This window comes from Phyllobates terribilis, unplaced genomic scaffold, assembly GCF_046119375.1.
Source record: "Phyllobates terribilis strain yellow unplaced genomic scaffold, ASM4611937v1 Scaffold_277__1_contigs__length_2500907, whole genome shotgun sequence".
Lineage (NCBI taxonomy): Eukaryota > Metazoa > Chordata > Amphibia > Anura > Dendrobatidae > Phyllobates > Phyllobates terribilis.
The window spans coordinates 373,807-393,848 of record NW_027363037.1 but is presented as its reverse complement, the minus strand read 5'-3'; the positions used below and the strand labels follow the sequence as shown (position 1 = coordinate 393,848).

At 44.8% G+C, this 20,042-nt stretch overlaps 15 non-coding genes across 15 annotated transcripts; all 15 read left to right on the top strand.

The window, feature by feature from the left end:
- Nucleotides 1-844: 844 nt before the first annotated feature.
- On the top strand, nucleotides 845-1,035 carry LOC141220196 (U2 spliceosomal RNA). The gene has a single exon (XR_012288566.1). It is a non-coding gene; the product is annotated as a U2 spliceosomal RNA (small nuclear RNA).
- A 1,115-nt stretch (nucleotides 1,036-2,150) lies between these two features.
- On the top strand, nucleotides 2,151-2,341 carry LOC141219799 (U2 spliceosomal RNA). The gene has a single exon (XR_012288178.1). It is a non-coding gene; the product is annotated as a U2 spliceosomal RNA (small nuclear RNA).
- Nucleotides 2,342-3,453: 1,112 nt separating this feature from the next.
- Nucleotides 3,454-3,644, top strand: LOC141219798 (U2 spliceosomal RNA). The gene has a single exon (XR_012288177.1). It is a non-coding gene; the product is annotated as a U2 spliceosomal RNA (small nuclear RNA).
- A 1,112-nt stretch (nucleotides 3,645-4,756) lies between these two features.
- LOC141219585 (U2 spliceosomal RNA) lies at nucleotides 4,757-4,947 on the top strand. The gene has a single exon (XR_012288043.1). It is a non-coding gene; the product is annotated as a U2 spliceosomal RNA (small nuclear RNA).
- Nucleotides 4,948-6,062: 1,115 nt separating this feature from the next.
- Nucleotides 6,063-6,253, top strand: LOC141219589 (U2 spliceosomal RNA). Its single transcript, XR_012288047.1, has one exon. It is a non-coding gene; the product is annotated as a U2 spliceosomal RNA (small nuclear RNA).
- Nucleotides 6,254-7,368: 1,115 nt separating this feature from the next.
- On the top strand, nucleotides 7,369-7,559 carry LOC141219797 (U2 spliceosomal RNA). Its single transcript, XR_012288176.1, has one exon. It is a non-coding gene; the product is annotated as a U2 spliceosomal RNA (small nuclear RNA).
- A 1,115-nt stretch (nucleotides 7,560-8,674) lies between these two features.
- Nucleotides 8,675-8,865, top strand: LOC141220174 (U2 spliceosomal RNA). Its single transcript, XR_012288545.1, has one exon. It is a non-coding gene; the product is annotated as a U2 spliceosomal RNA (small nuclear RNA).
- A 1,115-nt stretch (nucleotides 8,866-9,980) lies between these two features.
- On the top strand, nucleotides 9,981-10,171 carry LOC141219796 (U2 spliceosomal RNA). The gene has a single exon (XR_012288175.1). It is a non-coding gene; the product is annotated as a U2 spliceosomal RNA (small nuclear RNA).
- Nucleotides 10,172-11,286: 1,115 nt separating this feature from the next.
- Nucleotides 11,287-11,477, top strand: LOC141219795 (U2 spliceosomal RNA). Its single transcript, XR_012288174.1, has one exon. It is a non-coding gene; the product is annotated as a U2 spliceosomal RNA (small nuclear RNA).
- A 1,115-nt stretch (nucleotides 11,478-12,592) lies between these two features.
- LOC141219794 (U2 spliceosomal RNA) lies at nucleotides 12,593-12,783 on the top strand. The gene has a single exon (XR_012288173.1). It is a non-coding gene; the product is annotated as a U2 spliceosomal RNA (small nuclear RNA).
- Nucleotides 12,784-13,901: 1,118 nt separating this feature from the next.
- Nucleotides 13,902-14,092, top strand: LOC141219793 (U2 spliceosomal RNA). Its single transcript, XR_012288172.1, has one exon. It is a non-coding gene; the product is annotated as a U2 spliceosomal RNA (small nuclear RNA).
- Nucleotides 14,093-15,207: 1,115 nt separating this feature from the next.
- Nucleotides 15,208-15,398, top strand: LOC141219792 (U2 spliceosomal RNA). Its single transcript, XR_012288171.1, has one exon. It is a non-coding gene; the product is annotated as a U2 spliceosomal RNA (small nuclear RNA).
- A 1,118-nt stretch (nucleotides 15,399-16,516) lies between these two features.
- LOC141219790 (U2 spliceosomal RNA) lies at nucleotides 16,517-16,707 on the top strand. The gene has a single exon (XR_012288169.1). It is a non-coding gene; the product is annotated as a U2 spliceosomal RNA (small nuclear RNA).
- Nucleotides 16,708-17,822: 1,115 nt separating this feature from the next.
- Nucleotides 17,823-18,013, top strand: LOC141219789 (U2 spliceosomal RNA). Its single transcript, XR_012288168.1, has one exon. It is a non-coding gene; the product is annotated as a U2 spliceosomal RNA (small nuclear RNA).
- Nucleotides 18,014-19,128: 1,115 nt separating this feature from the next.
- Nucleotides 19,129-19,319, top strand: LOC141219788 (U2 spliceosomal RNA). Its single transcript, XR_012288167.1, has one exon. It is a non-coding gene; the product is annotated as a U2 spliceosomal RNA (small nuclear RNA).
- The last annotated feature ends 723 nt before the right edge of the window (nucleotides 19,320-20,042 follow it).

Below are 20,042 nucleotides of genomic sequence, written 5' to 3'. Positions count from 1 at the left end.
ATTTTGGAGCTTTCACCTAAATAACTACAGGTGGTGAGATAAGCTGCACAATATAATTGACCTTTCAGTATATTGTTGCACACACACCATCTATTTAGCAAATGCCCTTGTTATCAACAGCAGCCTTTTAAACTCACCTGAGCTAACAGGTATGTGCGCTGGTTACTCTGCTGCGCTTAAAATTTCTTTTTTGGTTTGCTACAATGCCTTTTCTGAAACGTTGTCTCCTTCTGCTGGAACATTGACTTCTTTCATTTAATGCCTGCAGACTATAAAACAGAACCCAACCCAAAAAGTTTGGTTGATTAGTCTGTGGCATTCTGTTAAACTGTTGCTTATGGCGGTCTCTGTGAGCTTCTCAGCGACATTCAGCCAGCCAGGTATCCTGCCTGCAGTAGATGGAATGTGGCAATGGAACGCTGGCTGCGCGTGTCATAATAGGCTCTGAGCCTTTATATACCTGTGCACAGCAGCAGCCACCTTCAGTCTGCTGCTGGACAGCCAGCAGCAGCAGCAGCAGGAGAGGTATGTAATCAGGAGCCCTCCTGCTAAGGGTAGACAGCTGCTCGTTCCACCCCACCCCCCGCCTTAATTGGTTCTCCTCCCTTCCAACGGTGTTGAGGCGGGTGGGAACAGCAGGGGGTGAAGGTGCTGTGTTTAAAGAGGTGGAGTTATGCAGATCTAAAACGCGTGGATTGCAGCAGCAGCAAGCCGAAAAGTGCAGGCATGTAAGGGATCTAGAGGTTGACAACATGTCTTCTTAACGGGAGTCCAGGAGCTCATCTCCACAAATGGACTTTTCAGGATCCTTGGGTGGCTCCGTAGTTTGAAACCAATTCTGGTTATCGCTTCTCGGCCTTTTGGCTAAGATCAAGTGTAGTATCTGTTCTTATCAGTTTAATATCTGATACGTCCCCTATCTGGGGACCATATATCAAATGGATTTTTAGAACAGGGAGATGGAAAAAGAGCTTGCTCTGTCCACTCCACGCATTGACCTGGTATTGCAGTATCTCCAGGACCGGTGCACCCCTTCTTTAATGCAGTTTCTAAAATCAGAAAGAATTGAATTCAATGTTTTTTGTTCATTTTGCTTGTTTGTCGGATTTTGGGATGGACTCTTTGGCTTTGCTTTTCTTCTCCTCATTGGATTTTTCATGTTCAAAGTTGCAGAAGCCAGATTACAAGCTCATTTTGGTTCAACTTCAGCAACTGTGCATTGCATTGCCATGTAATTTGATGCAATGCTATCTTTCTAGCTCTCCCTTTTTACTTCCTTTTGGTTAAACAGACATATTAGGCAAGCATTTTGGAGCTTTCACCTAAATAACTACAGGTGGTGAGATAAGCTGCACAATATAATTGACCTTTCAGTATATTGTTGCACACACACCATCTATTTAGCAAATGCCCTTGTTATCAACAGCAGCCTTTTAAACTCACCTGAGCTAACAGGTATGTGCGCTGGTTACTCTGCTGCGCTTAAAATTTCTTTTTTGGTTTGCTACAATGCCTTTTCTGAAACGTTGTCTCCTTCTGCTGGAACACTGACTTCTTTCATTTAATGCCTGCAGACTATAAAAGAGAACCCAACCCAAAAAGTTTGGTTGATTAGTCTGTGGCATTCTGTTAAACTGTTGCTTATGGCGGTCTCTGTGAGCTTCTCAGCGACATTCAGCCAGCCAGGTATCCTGCCTGCAGTAGATGGAATGTGGCAATGGAACGCTGGCTGCGCGTGTCATAATAGGCTCTGAGCCTTTATATACCTGTGCACAGCAGCAGCCACCTTCAGTCTGCTGCTGGACAGCCAGCAGCAGCAGCAGCAGGAGAGGTATGTAATCAGGAGCCCTCCTGCTAAGGGTAGACAGCTGCTCGTTCCACCCCACCCCCCGCCTTAATTGGTTCTCCTCCCTTCCAACGGTGTTGAGGCGGGTGGGAACAGCAGGGGGTGAAGGTGCTGTGTTTAAAGAGGTGGAGTTATGCAGATCTAAAACGCGTGGATTGCAGCAGCAGCAAGCCGAAAAGTGCAGGCATGTAAGGGATCTAGAGGTTGACAACATGTCTTCTTAACGGGAGTCCAGGAGCTCATCTCCACAAATGGACTTTTCAGGATCCTTGGGTGGCTCCGTAGTTTGAAACCAATTCTGGTTATCGCTTCTCGGCCTTTTGGCTAAGATCAAGTGTAGTATCTGTTCTTATCAGTTTAATATCTGATACGTCCCCTATCTGGGGACCATATATTAAATGGATTTTTAGAACAGGGAGATGGAAAAAGAGCTTGCTCTGTCCACTCCACGCATTGACCTGGTATTGCAGTATCTCCAGGACCGGTGCACCCCTTCTTTAATGCAGTTTCTAAAATCAGAAAGAATTGAATTCAATGTTTTTTGTTCATTTTGCTTGTTTGTCGGATTTTGGGATGGACTCTTTGGCTTTGCTTTTCTTCTCCTCATTGGATTTTTCATGTTCAAAGTTGCAGAAGCCAGATTACAAGCTCATTTTGGTTCAACTTCAGCAACTGTGCATTGCATTGCCATGTAATGTGATGCAATGCTATCTTTCTAGCTCTCCCTTTTTACTTCCTTTTGGATAAACAGACATATTAGGCAAGCATTTTGGAGCTTTCACCTAAATAACTACAGGTGGTGAGATAAGCTGCACAATATAATTGACCTTTCAGTATATTGTTGCACACACACCATCTATTTAGCAAATGCCCTTGTTATCAACAGCAGCCTTTTAAACTCACCTGAGCTAACAGGTATGTGCGCTGGTTACTCTGCTGCGCTTAAAATTTCTTTTTTGGTTTGCTACAATGCCTTTTCTGAAACGTTGTCTCCTTCTTCTGGAACACTGACTTCTTTCATTTAATGCCTGCAGACTATAAAAGAGAACCCAACCCAAAAAGTTTGGTTGATTAGTCTGTGGCATTCTGTTAAACTGTTGCTTATGGCGGTCTCTGTGAGCTTCTCAGCGACATTCAGCCAGCCAGGTATCCTGCCTGCAGTAGATGGAATGTGGCAATGGAACGCTGGCTGCGCGTGTCATAATAGGCTCTGAGCCTTTATATACCTGTGCACAGCAGCAGCCACCTTCAGTCTGCTGCTGGACAGCCAGCAGCAGCAGCAGGAGAGGTATGTAATCAGGAGCCCTCCTGCTAAGGGTAGACAGCTGCTCGTTCCACCCCACCCCCCGCCTTAATTGGTTCTCCTCCCTTCCAACGGTGTTGAGGCGGGTGGGAACAGCAGGGGGTGAAGGTGCTGTGTTTAAAGAGGTGGAGTTATGCAGATCTAAAACGCGTGGATTGCAGCAGCAGCAAGCCGAAAAGTGCAGGCATGTAAGGGATCTAGAGGTTGACAACATGTCTTCTTAACAGGAGTCCAGGAGCTCATCTCCACAAATGGACTTTTCAGGATCCTTGGGTGGCTCCGTAGTTTGAAACCAATTCTGGTTATCGCTTCTCGGCCTTTTGGCTAAGATCAAGTGTAGTATCTGTTCTTATCAGTTTAATATCTGATACGTCCCCTATCTGGGGACCATATATTAAATGGATTTTTAGAACAGGGAGATGGAAAAAGAGCTTGCTCTGTCCACTCCACGCATTGACCTGGTATTGCAGTATCTCCAGGACCGGTGCACCCCTTCTTTAATGCAGTTTCTAAAATCAGAAAGAATTGAATTCAATGTTTTTTGTTCATTTTGCTTGTTTGTCGGATTTTGGGATGAACTCTTTGGCTTTGCTTTTCTTCTCCTCATTGGATTTTTCATGTTCAAAGTTGCAGAAGCCAGATTACAAGCTCATTTTGGTTCAACTTCAGCAACTGTGCATTGCATTGCCATGTAATGTGATGCAATGCTATCTTTCTAGCTCTCCCTTTTTACTTCCTTTTGGATAAACAGACATATTAGGCAAGCATTTTGGAGCTTTCACCTAAATAACTACAGGTGGTGAGATAAGCTGCACAATATAATTGACCTTTCAGTATATTGTTGCACACACACCATCTATTTAGCAAATGCCCTTGTTATCAACAGCAGCCTTTTAAACTCACCTGAGCTAACAGGTATGTGCGCTGGTTACTCTGCTGCGCTTAAAATTTCTTTTTTGGTTTGCTACAATGCCTTTTCTGAAACGTTGTCTCCTTCTGCTGGAACACTGACTTCTTTCATTTAATGCCTGCAGACTATAAAAGAGAACCCAACCCAAAAAGTTTGGTTGATTAGTCTGTGGCATTCTGTTAAACTGTTGCTTATGGCGGTCTCTGTGAGCTTCTCAGCGACATTCAGCCAGCCAGGTATCCTGCCTGCAGTAGATGGAATGTGGCAATGGAACGCTGGCTGCGCGTGTCATAATAGGCTCTGAGCCTTTATATACCTGTGCACAGCAGCAGCCACCTTCAGTCTGCTGCTGGACAGCCAGCAGCAGCAGCAGGAGAGGTATGTAATCAGGAGCCCTCCTGCTAAGGGTAGACAGCTGCTCGTTCCACCCCACCCCCCGCCTTAATTGGTTCTCCTCCCTTCCAACGGTGTTGAGGCGGGTGGGAACAGCAGGGGGTGAAGGTGCTGTGTTTAAAGAGGTGGAGTTATGCAGATCTAAAACGCGTGGATTGCAGCAGCAGCAAGCCGAAAAGTGCAGGCATGTAAGGGATCTAGAGGTTGACAACATGTCTTCTTAACGGGAGTCCAGGAGCTCATCTCCACAAATGGACTTTTCAGGATCCTTGGGTGGCTCCGTAGTTTGAAACCAATTCTGGTTATCGCTTCTCGTCCTTTTGGCTAAGATCAAGTGTAGTATCTGTTCTTATCAGTTTAATATCTGATACGTCCCCTATCTGGGGACCATATATTAAATGGATTTTTAGAACAGGGAGATGGAAAAAGAGCTTGCTCTGTCCACTCCACGCATTGACCTGGTATTGCAGTATCTCCAGGACCGGTGCACCCCTTCTTTAATGCAGTTTCTAAAATCAGAAAGAATTGAATTCAATGTTTTTTGTTCATTTTGCTTGTTTGTCGGATTTTGGGATGGACTCTTTGGCTTTGCTTTTCTTCTCCTCATTGGATTTTTCATGTTCAAAGTTGCAGAAGCCAGATTACAAGCTCATTTTGGTTCAACTTCAGCAACTGTGCATTGCATTGCCATGTAATGTGATGCAATGCTATCTTTCTAGCTCTCCCTTTTTACTTCCTTTTGGATAAACAGACATATTAGGCAAGCATTTTGGAGCTTTCACCTAAATAACTACAGGTGGTGAGATAAGCTGCACAATATAATTGACCTTTCAGTATATTGTTGCACACACACCATCTATTTAGCAAATGCCCTTGTTATCAACAGCAGCCTTTTAAACTCACCTGAGCTAACAGGTATGTGCGCTGGTTACTCTGCTGCGCTTAAAATTTCTTTTTTGGTTTGCTACAATGCCTTTTCTGAAACGTTGTCTCCTTCTGCTGGAACACTGACTTCTTTCATTTAATGCCTGCAGACTATAAAAGAGAACCCAACCCAAAAAGTTTGGTTGATTAGTCTGTGGCATTCTGTTAAACTGTTGCTTATGGCGGTCTCTGTGAGCTTCTCAGCGACATTCAGCCAGCCAGGTATCCTGCCTGCAGTAGATGGAATGTGGCAATGGAACGCTGGCTGCGCGTGTCATAATAGGCTCTGAGCCTTTATATACCTGTGCACAGCAGCAGCCACCTTCAGTCTGCTGCTGGACAGCCAGCAGCAGCAGCAGCAGGAGAGGTATGTAATCAGGAGCCCTCCTGCTAAGGGTAGACAGCTGCTCGTTCCACCCCACCCCCCGCCTTAATTGGTTCTCCTCCCTTCCAACGGTGTTGAGGCGGGTGGGAACAGCAGGGGGTGAAGGTGCTGTGTTTAAAGAGGTGGAGTTATGCAGATCTAAAACGCGTGGATTGCAGCAGCAGCAAGCCGAAAAGTGCAGGCATGTAAGGGATCTAGAGGTTGACAACATGTCTTCTTAACGGGAGTCCAGGAGCTCATCTCCACAAATGGACTTTTCAGGATCCTTGGGTGGCTCCGTAGTTTGAAACCAATTCTGGTTATCGCTTCTCGGCCTTTTGGCTAAGATCAAGTGTAGTATCTGTTCTTATCAGTTTAATATCTGATACGTCCCCTATCTGGAGACCATATATTAAATGGATTTTTAGAACAGGGAGATGGAAAAAGAGCTTGCTCTGTCCACTCCACGCATTAACCTGGTATTGCAGTATCTCCAGGACCGGTGCACCCCTTCTTTAATGCAGTTTCTAAAATCAGAAAGAATTGAATTCAATGTTTTTTGTTCATTTTGCTTGTTTGTCGGATTTTGGGATGGACTCTTTGGCTTTGCTTTTCTTCTCCTCATTGGATTTTTCATGTTCAAAGTTGCAGAAGCCAGATTACAAGCTCATTTTGGTTCAACTTCAGCAACTGTGCATTGCATTGCCATGTAATGTGATGCAATGCTATCTTTCTAGCTCTCCCTTTTTACTTCCTTTTGGATAAACAGACATATTAGGCAAGCATTTTGGAGCTTTCACCTAAATAACTACAGGTGGTGAGATAAGCTGCACAATATAATTGACCTTTCAGTATATTGTTGCACACACACCATCTATTTAGCAAATGCCCTTGTTATCAACAGCAGCCTTTTAAACTCACCTGAGCTAACAGGTATGTGCGCTGGTTACTCTGCTGCGCTTAAAATTTCTTTTTTGGTTTGCTACAATGCCTTTTCTGAAACGTTGTCTCCTTCTTCTGGAACACTGACTTCTTTCATTTAATGCCTGCAGACTATAAAAGAGAACCCAACCCAAAAAGTTTGGTTGATTAGTCTGTGGCATTCTGTTAAACTGTTGCTTATGGCGGTCTCTGTGAGCTTCTCAGCGACATTCAGCCAGCCAGGTATCCTGCCTGAAGTAGATGGAATGTGGCAATGGAACGCTGGCTGCGCGTGTCATAATAGGCTCTGAGCCTTTATATACCTGTGCACAGCAGCAGCCACCTTCAGTCTGCTGCTGGACAGCCAGCAGCAGCAGCAGCAGGAGAGGTATGTAATCAGGAGCCCTCCTGCTAAGGGTAGACAGCTGCTCGTTCCACCCCACCCCCCGCCTTAATTGGTTCTCCTCCCTTCCAACGGTGTTGAGGCGGGTGGGAACAGCAGGGGGTGAAGGTGCTGTGTTTAAAGAGGTGGAGTTATGCAGATCTAAAACGCGTGGATTGCAGCAGCAGCAAGCCGAAAAGTGCAGGCATGTAAGGGATCTAGAGGTTGACAACATGTCTTCTTAACGGGAGTCCAGGAGCTCATCTCCACAAATGGACTTTTCAGGATCCTTGGGTGGCTCCGTAGATTGAAACCAATTCTGGTTATCGCTTCTCGGCCTTTTGGCTAAGATCAAGTGTAGTATCTGTTCTTATCAGTTTAATATCTGATACGTCCCCTATCTGGGGACCATATATTAAATGGATTTTTAGAACAGGGAGATGGAAAAAGAGCTTGCTCTGTCCACTCCACGCATTGACCTGGTATTGCAGTATCTCCAGGACCGGTGCACCCCTTCTTTAATGCAGTTTCTAAAATCAGAAAGAATTGAATTCAATGTTTTTTGTTCATTTTGCTTGTTTGTCGGATTTTGGGATGGACTCTTTGGCTTTGCTTTTCTTCTCCTCATTGGATTTTTCATGTTCAAAGTTGCAGAAGCCAGATTACAAGCTCATTTTGGTTCAACTTCAGCAACTGTGCATTGCATTGCCATGTAATGTGATGCAATGCTATCTTTCTAGCTCTCCCTTTTTACTTCCTTTTGGATAAACAGACATATTAGGCAAGCATTTTGGAGCTTTCACCTAAATAACTACAGGTGGTGAGATAAGCTGCACAATATAATTGACCTTTCAGTATATTGTTGCACACACACCATCTATTTAGCAAATGCCCTTGTTATCAACAGCAGCCTTTTAAACTCACCTGAGCTAACAGGTATGTGCGCTGGTTACTCTGCTGCGCTTAAAATTTCTTTTTTGGTTTGCTACAATGCCTTTTCTGAAACGTTGTCTCCTTCTGCTGGAACACTGACTTCTTTCATTTAATGCCTGCAGACTATAAAAGAGAACCCAACCCAAAAAGTTTGGTTGATTAGTCTGTGGCATTCTGTTAAACTGTTGCTTATGGCGGTCTCTGTGAGCTTCTCAGCGACATTCAGCCAGCCAGGTATCCTGCCTGCAGTAGATGGAATGTGGCAATGGAACGCTGGCTGCGCGTGTCATAATAGGCTCTGAGCCTTTATATACCTGTGCACAGCAGCAGCCACCTTCAGTCTGCTGCTGGACAGCCAGCAGCAGCAGCAGCAGGAGAGGTATGTAATCAGGAGCCCTCCTGCTAAGGGTAGACAGCTGCTCGTTCCACCCCACCCCCCGCCTTAATTGGTTCTCCTCCCTTCCAACGGTGTTGAGGCGGGTGGGAACAGCAGGGGGTGAAGGTGCTGTGTTTAAAGAGGTGGAGTTATGCAGATCTAAAACGCGTGGATTGCAGCAGCAGCAAGCCGAAAAGTGCAGGCATGTAAGGGATCTAGAGGTTGACAACATGTCTTCTTAACGGGAGTCCAGGAGCTCATCTCCACAAATGGACTTTTCAGGATCCTTGGGTGGCTCCGTAGTTTGAAACCAATTCTGGTTATCGCTTCTCGGCCTTTTGGCTAAGATCAAGTGTAGTATCTGTTCTTATCAGTTTAATATCTGATACGTCCCCTATCTGGGGACCATATATTAAATGGATTTTTAGAACAGGGAGATGGAAAAAGAGCTTGCTCTGTCCACTCCATGCATTGACCTGGTATTGCAGTATCTCCAGGACCGGTGCACCCCTTCTTTAATGCAGTTTCTAAAATCAGAAAGAATTGAATTCAATGTTTTTTGTTCATTTTGCTTGTTTGTCGGATTTTGGGATGGACTCTTTGGCTTTGCTTTTCTTCTCCTCATTGGATTTTTCATGTTCAAAGTTGCAGAAGCCAGATTACAAGCTCATTTTGGTTCAACTTCAGCAACTGTGCATTGCATTGCCATGTAATGTGATGCAATGCTATCTTTCTAGCTCTCCCTTTTTACTTCCTTTTGGATAAACAGACATATTAGGCAAGCATTTTGGAGCTTTCACCTAAATAACTACAGGTGGTGAGATAAGCTGCACAATATAATTGACCTTTCAGTATATTGTTGCACACACACCATCTATTTAGCAAATGCCCTTGTTATCAACAGCAGCCTTTTAAACTCACCTGAGCTAACAGGTATGTGCGCTGGTTACTCTGCTGCGCTTAAAATTTCTTTTTTGGTTTGCTACAATGCCTTTTCTGAAACGTTGTCTCCTTCTGCTGGAACACTGACTTCTTTCATTTAATGCCTGCAGACTATAAAAGAGAACCCAACCCAAAAAGTTTGGTTGATTAGTCTGTGGCATTCTGTTAAACTGTTGCTTATGGCGGTCTCTGTGAGCTTCTCAGCGACATTCAGCCAGCCAGGTATCCTGCCTGCAGTAGATGGAATGTGGCAATGGAACGCTGGCTGCGCGTGTCATAATAGGCTCTGAGCCTTTATATACCTGTGCACAGCAGCAGCCACCTTCAGTCTGCTGCTGGACAGCCAGCAGCAGCAGCAGCAGGAGAGGTATGTAATCAGGAGCCCTCCTGCTAAGGGTAGACAGCTGCTCGTTCCACCCCACCCCCCGCCTTAATTGGTTCTCCTCCCTTCCAACGGTGTTGAGGCGGGTGGGAACAGCAGGGGGTGAAGGTGCTGTGTTTAAAGAGGTGGAGTTATGCAGATCTAAAACGCGTGGATTGCAGCATCAGCAAGCCGAAAAGTGCAGGCATGTAAGGGATCTAGAGGTTGACAACATGTCTTCTTAACGGGAGTCCAGGAGCTCATCTCCACAAATGGACTTTTCAGGATCCTTGGGTGGCTCCGTAGTTTGAAACCAATTCTGGTTATCGCTTCTCGGCCTTTTGGCTAAGATCAAGTGTAGTATCTGTTCTTATCAGTTTAATATCTGATACGTCCCCTATCTGGGGACCATATATTAAATGGATTTTTAGAACAGGGAGATGGAAAAAGAGCTTGCTCTGTCCACTCCACGCATTGACCTGGTATTGCAGTATCTCCAGGACCGGTGCACCCCTTCTTTAATGCAGTTTCTAAAATCAGAAAGAATTGAATTCAATGTTTTTTGTTCATTTTGCTTGTTTGTCGGATTTTGGGATGGACTCTTTGGCTTTGCTTTTCTTCTCCTCATTGGATTTTTCATGTTCAAAGTTGCAGAAGCCAGATTACAAGCTCATTTTGGTTCAACTTCAGCAACTGTGCATTGCATTGCCATGTAATGTGATGCAATGCTATCTTTCTAGCTCTCCCTTTTTACTTCCTTTTGGATAAACAGACATATTAGGCAAGCATTTTGGAGCTTTCACCTAAATAACTACAGGTGGTGAGATAAGCTGCACAATATAATTGACCTTTCAGTATATTGTTGCACACACACCATCTATTTAGCAAATGCCCTTGTTATCAACAGCAGCCTTTTAAACTCACCTGAGCTAACAGGTATGTGCGCTGGTTACTCTGCTGCGCTTAAAATTTCTTTTTTGGTTTGCTACAATGCCTTTTCTGAAACGTTGTCTCCTTCTGCTGGAACACTGACTTCTTTCATTTAATGCCTGCAGACTATAAAAGAGAACCCAACCCAAAAAGTTTGGTTGATTAGTCTGTGGCATTCTGTTAAACTGTTGCTTATGGCGGTCTCTGTGAGCTTCTCAGCGACATTCAGCCAGCCAGGTATCCTGCCTGCAGTAGATGGAATGTGGCAATGGAACGCTGGCTGCGCGTGTCATAATAGGCTCTGAGCCTTTATATACCTGTGCACAGCAGCAGCCACCTTCAGTCTGCTGCTGGACAGCCAGCAGCAGCAGCAGCAGGAGAGGTATGTAATCAGGAGCCCTCCTGCTAAGGGTAGACAGCTGCTCGTTCCACCCCACCCCCCGCCTTAATTGGTTCTCCTCCCTTCCAACGGTGTTGAGGCGGGTGGGAACAGCAGGGGGTGAAGGTGCTGTGTTTAAAGAGGTGGAGTTATGCAGATCTAAAACGCGTGGATTGCAGCAGCAGCAAGCCGAAAAGTGCAGGCATGTAAGGGATCTAGAGGTTGACAACATGTCTTCTTAACGGGAGTCCAGGAGCTCATCTCCACAAATGGACTTTTCAGGATCCTTGGGTGGCTCCGTAGTTTGAAACCAATTCTGGTTATCGCTTCTCGGCCTTTTGGCTAAGATCAAGTGTAGTATCTGTTCTTATCAGTTTAATATCTGATACGTCCCCTATCTGGGGACCATATATTAAATGGATTTTTAGAACAGGGAGATGGAAAAAGAGCTTGCTCTGTCCACTCCACGCATTGACCTGGTATTGCAGTATCTCCAGGACCGGTGCACCCCTTCTTTAATGCAGTTTCTAAAATCAGAAAGAATTGAATTCAATGTTTTTTGTTCATTTTGCTTGTTTGTCGGATTTTGGGATGGACTCTTTGGCTTTGCTTTTCTTCTCCTCATTGGATTTTTCATGTTCAAAGTTGCAGAAGCCAGATTACAAGCTCATTTTGGTTCAACTTCAGCAACTGTGCATTGCATTGCCATGTAATGTGATGCAATGCTATCTTTCTAGCTCTCCCTTTTTACTTCCTTTTGGATAAACAGACATATTAGGCAAGCATTTTGGAGCTTTCACCTAAATAACTACAGGTGGTGAGATAAGCTGCACAATATAATTGACCTTTCAGTATATTGTTGCACACACACCATCTATTTAGCAAATGCCCTTGTTATCAACAGCAGCCTTTTAAACTCACCTGAGCTAACAGGTATGTGCGCTGGTTACTCTGCTGCGCTTAAAATTTCTTTTTTGGTTTGCTACAATGCCTTTTCTGAAACGTTGTCTCCTTCTGCTGGAACACTGACTTCTTTCATTTAATGCCTGCAGACTATAAAAGAGAACCCAACCCAAAAAGTTTGGTTGATTAGTCTGTGGCATTCTGTTAAACTGTTGCTTATGGCGGTCTCTGTGAGCTTCTCAGCGACATTCAGCCAGCCAGGTATCCTGCCTGCAGTAGATGGAATGTGGCAATGGAACGCTGGCTGCGCGTGTCATAATAGGCTCTGAGCCTTTATATACCTGTGCACAGCAGCAGCCACCTTCAGTCTGCTGCTGGACAGCCAGCAGCAGCAGCAGCAGGAGAGGTATGTAATCAGGAGCCCTCCTGCTAAGGGTAGACAGCTGCTCGTTCCACCCCACCCCCCGCCTTAATTGGTTCTCCTCCCTTCCAACGGTGTTGAGGCGGGTGGGAACAGCAGGGGGTGAAGGTGCTGTGTTTAAAGAGGTGGAGTTATGCAGATCTAAAACGCGTGGATTGCAGCAGCAGCAAGCCGAAAAGTGCAGGCATGTAAGGGATCTAGAGGTTGACAACATGTCTTCTTAACGGGAGTCCAGGAGCTCATCTCCACAAATGGACTTTTCAGGATCCTTGGGTGGCTCCGTAGTTTGAAACCAATTCTGGTTATCGCTTCTCGGCCTTTTGGCTAAGATCAAGTGTAGTATCTGTTCTTATCAGTTTAATATCTGATACGTCCCCTATCTGGGGACCATATATTAAATGGATTTTTAGAACAGGGAGATGGAAAAAGAGCTTGCTCTGTCCACTCCACGCATTGACCTGGTATTGCAGTATCTCCAGGACCGGTGCACCCCTTCTTTAATGCAGTTTCTAAAATCAGAAAGAATTGAATTCAATGTTTTTTGTTCATTTTGCTTGTTTGTCGGATTTTGGGATGGACTCTTTGGCTTTGCTTTTCTTCTCCTCATTGGATTTTTCATGTTCAAAGTTGCAGAAGCCAGATTACAAGCTCATTTTGGTTCAACTTCAGCAACTGTGCATTGCATTGCCATGTAATGTGATGCAATGCTATCTTTCTAGCTCTCCCTTTTTACTTCCTTTTGGATAAACAGACATATTAGGCAAGCATTTTGGAGCTTTCACCTAAATAACTACAGGTGGTGAGATAAGCTGCACAATATAATTGACCTTTCAGTATATTGTTGCACACACACCATCTATTTAGCAAATGCCCTTGTTATCAACAGCAGCCTTTTAAACTCACCTGAGCTAACAGGTATGTGCGCTGGTTACTCTGCTGCGCTTAAAATTTCTTTTTTGGTTTGCTACAATGCCTTTTCTGAAACGTTGTCTCCTTCTGCTGGAACACTGACTTCTTTCATTTAATGCCTGCAGACTATAAAAGAGAACCCAACCCAAAAAGTTTGGTTGATTAGTCTGTGGCATTCTGTTAAACTGTTGCTTATGGCGGTCTCTGTGAGCTTCTCAGCGACATTCAGCCAGCCAGGTATCCTGCCTGCAGTAGATGGAATGTGGCAATGGAACGCTGGCTGCGCGTGTCATAATAGGCTCTGAGCCTTTATATACCTGTGCACAGCAGCAGCCACCTTCAGTCTGCTGCTGGACAGCCAGCAGCAGCAGCAGCAGCAGGAGAGGTATGTAATCAGGAGCCCTCCTGCTAAGGGTAGACAGCTGCTCGTTCCACCCCACCCCCCGCCTTAATTGGTTCTCCTCCCTTCCAACGGTGTTGAGGCGGGTGGGAACAGCAGGGGGTGAAGGTGCTGTGTTTAAAGAGGTGGAGTTATGCAGATCTAAAACGCGTGGATTGCAGCAGCAGCAAGCCGAAAAGTGCAGGCATGTAAGGGATCTAGAGGTTGACAACATGTCTTCTTAACGGGAGTCCAGGAGCTCATCTCCACAAATGGACTTTTCAGGATCCTTGGGTGGCTCCGTAGTTTGAAACCAATTCTGGTTATCGCTTCTCGGCCTTTTGGCTAAGATCAAGTGTAGTATCTGTTCTTATCAGTTTAATATCTGATACGTCCCCTATCTGGGGACCATATATTAAATGGATTTTTAGAACAGGGAGATGGAAAAAGAGCTTGCTCTGTCCACTCCACGCATTGACCTGGTATTGCAGTATCTCCAGGACCGGTGCACCCCTTCTTTAATGCAGTTTCTAAAATCAGAAAGAATTGAATTCAATGTTTTTTGTTCATTTTGCTTGTTTGTCGGATTTTGGGATGGACTCTTTGGCTTTGCTTTTCTTCTCCTCATTGGATTTTTCATGTTCAAAGTTGCAGAAGCCAGATTACAAGCTCATTTTGGTTCAACTTCAGCAACTGTGCATTGCATTGCCATGTAATGTGATGCAATGCTATCTTTCTAGCTCTCCCTTTTTACTTCCTTTTGGATAAACAGACATATTAGGCAAGCATTTTGGAGCTTTCACCTAAATAACTACAGGTGGTGAGATAAGCTGCACAATATAATTGACCTTTCAGTATATTGTTGCACACACACCATCTATTTAGCAAATGCCCTTGTTATCAACAGCAGCCTTTTAAACTCACCTGAGCTAACAGGTATGTGCGCTGGTTACTCTGCTGCGCTTAAAATTTCTTTTTTGGTTTGCTACAATGCCTTTTCTGAAACGTTGTCTCCTTCTGCTGGAACACTGACTTCTTTCATTTAATGCCTGCAGACTATAAAAGAGAACCCAACCCAAAAAGTTTGGTTGATTAGTCTGTGGCATTCTGTTAAACTGTTGCTTATGGCGGTCTCTGTGAGCTTCTCAGCGACATTCAGCCAGCCAGGTATCCTGCCTGCAGTAGATGGAATGTGGCAATGGAACGCTGGCTGCGCGTGTCATAATAGGCTCTGAGCCTTTATATACCTGTGCACAGCAGCAGCCACCTTCAGTCTGCTGCTGGACAGCCAGCAGCAGCAGCAGCAGGAGAGGTATGTAATCAGGAGCCCTCCTGCTAAGGGTAGACAGCTGCTCGTTCCACCCCACCCCCCGCCTTAATTGGTTCTCCTCCCTTCCAACGGTGTTGAGGCGGGTGGGAACAGCAGGGGGTGAAGGTGCTGTGTTTAAAGAGGTGGAGTTATGCAGATCTAAAACGCGTGGATTGCAGCAGCAGCAAGCCGAAAAGTGCAGGCATGTAAGGGATCTAGAGGTTGACAACATGTCTTCTTAACGGGAGTCCAGGAGCTCATCTCCACAAATGGACTTTTCAGGATCCTTGGGTGGCTCCGTAGTTTGAAACCAATTCTGGTTATCGCTTCTCGGCCTTTTGGCTAAGATCAAGTGTAGTATCTGTTCTTATCAGTTTAATATCTGATACGTCCCCTATCTGGGGACCATATATTAAATGGATTTTTAGAACAGGGAGATGGAAAAAGAGCTTGCTCTGTCCACTCCACGCATTGACCTGGTATTGCAGTATCTCCAGGACCGGTGCACCCCTTCTTTAATGCAGTTTCTAAAATCAGAAAGAATTGAATTCAATGTTTTTTGTTCATTTTGCTTGTTTGTCGGATTTTGGGATGGACTCTTTGGCTTTGCTTTTCTTCTCCTCATTGGATTTTTCATGTTCAAAGTTGCAGAAGCCAGATTACAAGCTCATTTTGGTTCAACTTCAGCAACTGTGCATTGCATTGCCATGTAATGTGATGCAATGCTATCTTTCTAGCTCTCCCTTTTTACTTCCTTTTGGATAAACAGACATATTAGGCAAGCATTTTGGAGCTTTCACCTAAATAACTACAGGTGGTGAGATAAGCTGCACAATATAATTGACCTTTCAGTATATTGTTGCACACACACCATCTATTTAGCAAATGCCCTTGTTATCAACAGCAGCCTTTTAAACTCACCTGAGCTAACAGGTATGTGCGCTGGTTACTCTGCTGCGCTTAAAATTTCTTTTTTGGTTTGCTACAATGCCTTTTCTGAAACGTTGTCTCCTTCTGCTGGAACACTGACTTCTTTCATTTAATGCCTGCAGACTATAAAAGAGAACCCAACCCAAAAAGTTTGGTTGATTAGTCTGTGGCATTCTGTTAAACTGTTGCTTATGGCGGTCTCTGTGAGCTTCTCAGCGACATTCAGCCAGCCAGGTATCCTGCCTGCAGTAGATGGAATGTGGCAATGGAACGCTGGCTGCGCGTGTCATAATAGGCTCTGAGCCTTTATATACCTGTGCACAGCAGCAGCCACCTTCAGTCTGCTGCTGGACAGCCAGCAGCAGCAGCAGCAGCAGGAGAGGTATGTAATCAGGAGCCCTCCTGCTAAGGGTAGACAGCTGCTCGTTCCACCCCACCCCCCGCCTTAATTGGTTCTCCTCCCTTCCAACGGTGTTGAGGCGGGTGGGAACAGCAGGGGGTGAAGGTGCTGTGTTTAAAGAGGTGGAGTTATGCAGATCTAAAACGCGTGGATTGCAGCAGCAGCAAGCCGAAAAGTGCAGGCATGTAAGGGATCTAGAGGTTGACAACATGTCTTCTTAACGGGAGTCCAGGAGCTCATCTCCACAAATTGACTTTTCAGGATCCTTGGGTGGCTCCGTAGTTTGAAACCAATTCTGGTTATCGCTTCTCGGCCTTTTGGCTAAGATCAAGTGTAGTATCTGTTCTTATCAGTTTAATATCTGATACGTCCCCTATCTGGGGACCATATATTAAATGGATTTTTAGAACAGGGAGATGGAAAAAGAGCTTGCTCTGTCCACTCCACGCATTGACCTGGTATTGCAGTATCTCCAGGACCGGTGCACCCCTTCTTTAATGCAGTTTCTAAAATCAGAAAGAATTGAATTCAATGTTTTTTGTTCATTTTGCTTGTTTGTCGGATTTTGGGATGGACTCTTTGGCTTTGCTTTTCTTCTCCTCATTGGATTTTTCATGTTCAAAGTTGCAGAAGCCAGATTACAAGCTCATTTTGGTTCAACTTCAGCAACTGTGCATTGCATTGCCATGTAATGTGATGCAATGCTATCTTTCTAGCTCTCCCTTTTTACTTCCTTTTGGATAAACAGACATATTAGGCAAGCATTTTGGAGCTTTCACCTAAATAACTACAGGTGGTGAGATAAGCTGCACAATATAATTGACCTTTCAGTATATTGTTGCACACACACCATCTATTTAGCAAATGCCCTTGTTATCAACAGCAGCCTTTTAAACTCACCTGAGCTAACAGGTATGTGCGCTGATTACTCTGCTGCGCTTAAAATTTCTTTTTTGGTTTGCTACAATGCCTTTTCTGAAACGTTGTCTCCTTCTGCTGGAACACTGACTTCTTTCATTTAATGCCTGCAGACTATAAAAGAGAACCCAACCCAAAAAGTTTGGTTGATTAGTCTGTGGCATTCTGTTAAACTGTTGCTTATGGCGGTCTCTGTGAGCTTCTCAGCGACATTCAGCCAGCCAGGTATCCTGCCTGCAGTAGATGGAATGTGGCAATGGAACGCTGGCTGCGCGTGTCATAATAGGCTCTGAGCCTTTATATACCTGTGCACAGCAGCAGCCACCTTCAGTCTGCTGCTGGACAGCCAGCAGCAGCAGCAGCAGGAGAGGTATGTAATCAGGAGCCCTCCTGCTAAGGGTAGACAGCTGCTCGTTCCACCCCACCCCCCGCCTTAATTGGTTCTCCTCCCTTCCAACGGTGTTGAGGCGGGTGGGAACAGCAGGGGGTGAAGGTGCTGTGTTTAAAGAGGTGGAGTTATGCAGATCTAAAACGCGTGGATTGCAGCAGCAGCAAGCCGAAAAGTGCAGGCATGTAAGGGATCTAGAGGTTGACAACATGTCTTCTTAACGGGAGTCCAGGAGCTCATCTCCACAAATGGACTTTTCAGGATCCTTGGGTGGCTCCGTAGTTTGAAACCAATTCTGGTTATCGCTTCTCGGCCTTTTGGCTAAGATCAAGTGTAGTATCTGTTCTTATCAGTTTAATATCTGATACGTCCCCTATCTGGGGACCATATATTAAATGGATTTTTAGAACAGGGAGATGGAAAAAGAGCTTGCTCTGTCCACTCCACGCATTGACCTGGTATTGCAGTATCTCCAGGACCGGTGCACCCCTTCTTTAATGCAGTTTCTAAAATCAGAAAGAATTGAATTCAATGTTTTTTGTTCATTTTGCTTGTTTGTCGGATTTTGGGATGGACTCTTTGGCTTTGCTTTTCTTCTCCTCATTGGATTTTTCATGTTCAAAGTTGCAGAAGCCAGATTACAAGCTCATTTTGGTTCAACTTCAGCAACTGTGCATTGCATTGCCATGTAATGTGATGCAATGCTATCTTTCTAGCTCTCCCTTTTTACTTCCTTTTGGATAAACAGACATATTAGGCAAGCATTTTGGAGCTTTCACCTAAATAACTACAGGTGGTGAGATAAGCTGCACAATATAATTGACCTTTCAGTATATTGTTGCACACACACCATCTATTTAGCAAATGCCCTTGTTATCAACAGCAGCCTTTTAAACTCACCTGAGCTAACAGGTATGTGCGCTGGTTACTCTGCTGCGCTTAAAATTTCTTTTTTGGTTTGCTATAATGCCTTTTCTGAAACGTTGTCTCCTTCTGCTGGAACACTGACTTCTTTCATTTAATGCCTGCAGACTATAAAAGAGAACCCAACCCAAAAAGTTTGGTTGATTAGTCTGTGGCATTCTGTTAAACTGTTGCTTATGGCGGTCTCTGTGAGCTTCTCAGCGACATTCAGCCAGCCAGGTATCCTGCCTGCAGTAGATGGAATGTGGCAATGGAACGCTGGCTGCGCGTGTCATAATAGGCTCTGAGCCTTTATATACCTGTGCACAGCAGCAGCCACCTTCAGTCTGCTGCTGGACAGCCAGCAGCAGCAGCAGCAGGAGAGGTATGTAATCAGGAGCCCTCCTGCTAAGGGTAGACAGCTGCTCGTTCCACCCCACCCCCCGCCTTAATTGGTTCTCCTCCCTTCCAACGGTGTTGAGGCGGGTGGGAACAGCAGGGGGTGAAGGTGCTGTGTTTAAAGAGGTGGAGTTATGCAGATCTAAAACGCGTGGATTGCAGCAGCAGCAAGCCGAAAAGTGCAGGCATGTAAGGGATCTAGAGGTTGACAACATGTCTTCTTAACGGGAGTCCAGGAGCTCATCTCCACAAATGGACTTTTCAGGATCCTTGGGTGGCTCCGTAGTTTGAAACCAATTCTGGTTATCGCTTCTCGGCCTTTTGGCTAAGATCAAGTGTAGTATCTGTTCTTATCAGTTTAATATCTGATACGTCCCCTATCTGGGGACCATATATTAAATGGATTTTTAGAACAGGGAGATGGAAAAAGAGCTTGCTCTGTCCACTCCACGCATTGACCTGGTATTGCAGTATCTCCAGGACCGGTGCACCCCTTCTTTAATGCAGTTTCTAAAATCAGAAAGAATTGAATTCAATGTTTTTTGTTCATTTTGCTTGTTTGTCGGATTTTGGGATGGACTCTTTGGCTTTGCTTTTCTTCTCCTCATTGGATTTTTCATGTTCAAAGTTGCAGAAGCCAGATTACAAGCTCATTTTGGTTCAACTTCAGCAACTGTGCATTGCATTGCCATGTAATGTGATGCAATGCTATCTTTCTAGCTCTCCCTTTTTACTTCCTTTTGGATAAACAGACATATTAGGCAAGCATTTTGGAGCTTTCACCTAAATAACTACAGGTGGTGAGATAAGCTGCACAATATAATTGACCTTTCAGTATATTGTTGCACACACACCATCTATTTAGCAAATGCCCTTGTTATCAACAGCAGCCTTTTAAACTCACCTGAGCTAACAGGTATGTGCGCTGGTTACTCTGCTGCGCTTAAAATTTCTTTTTTGGTTTGCTATAATGCCTTTTCTGAAACGTTGTCTCCTTCTGCTGGAACACTGACTTCTTTCATTTAATGCCTGCAGACTATAAAAGAGAACCCAACCCAAAAAGTTTGGTTGATTAGTCTGTGGCATTCTGTTAAACTGTTGCTTATGGCGGTCTCTGTGAGCTTCTCAGCGACATTCAGCCAGCCAGGTATCCTGCCTGCAGTAGATGGAATGTGGCAATGGAACGCTGGCTGCGCGTGTCATAATAGGCTCTGAGCCT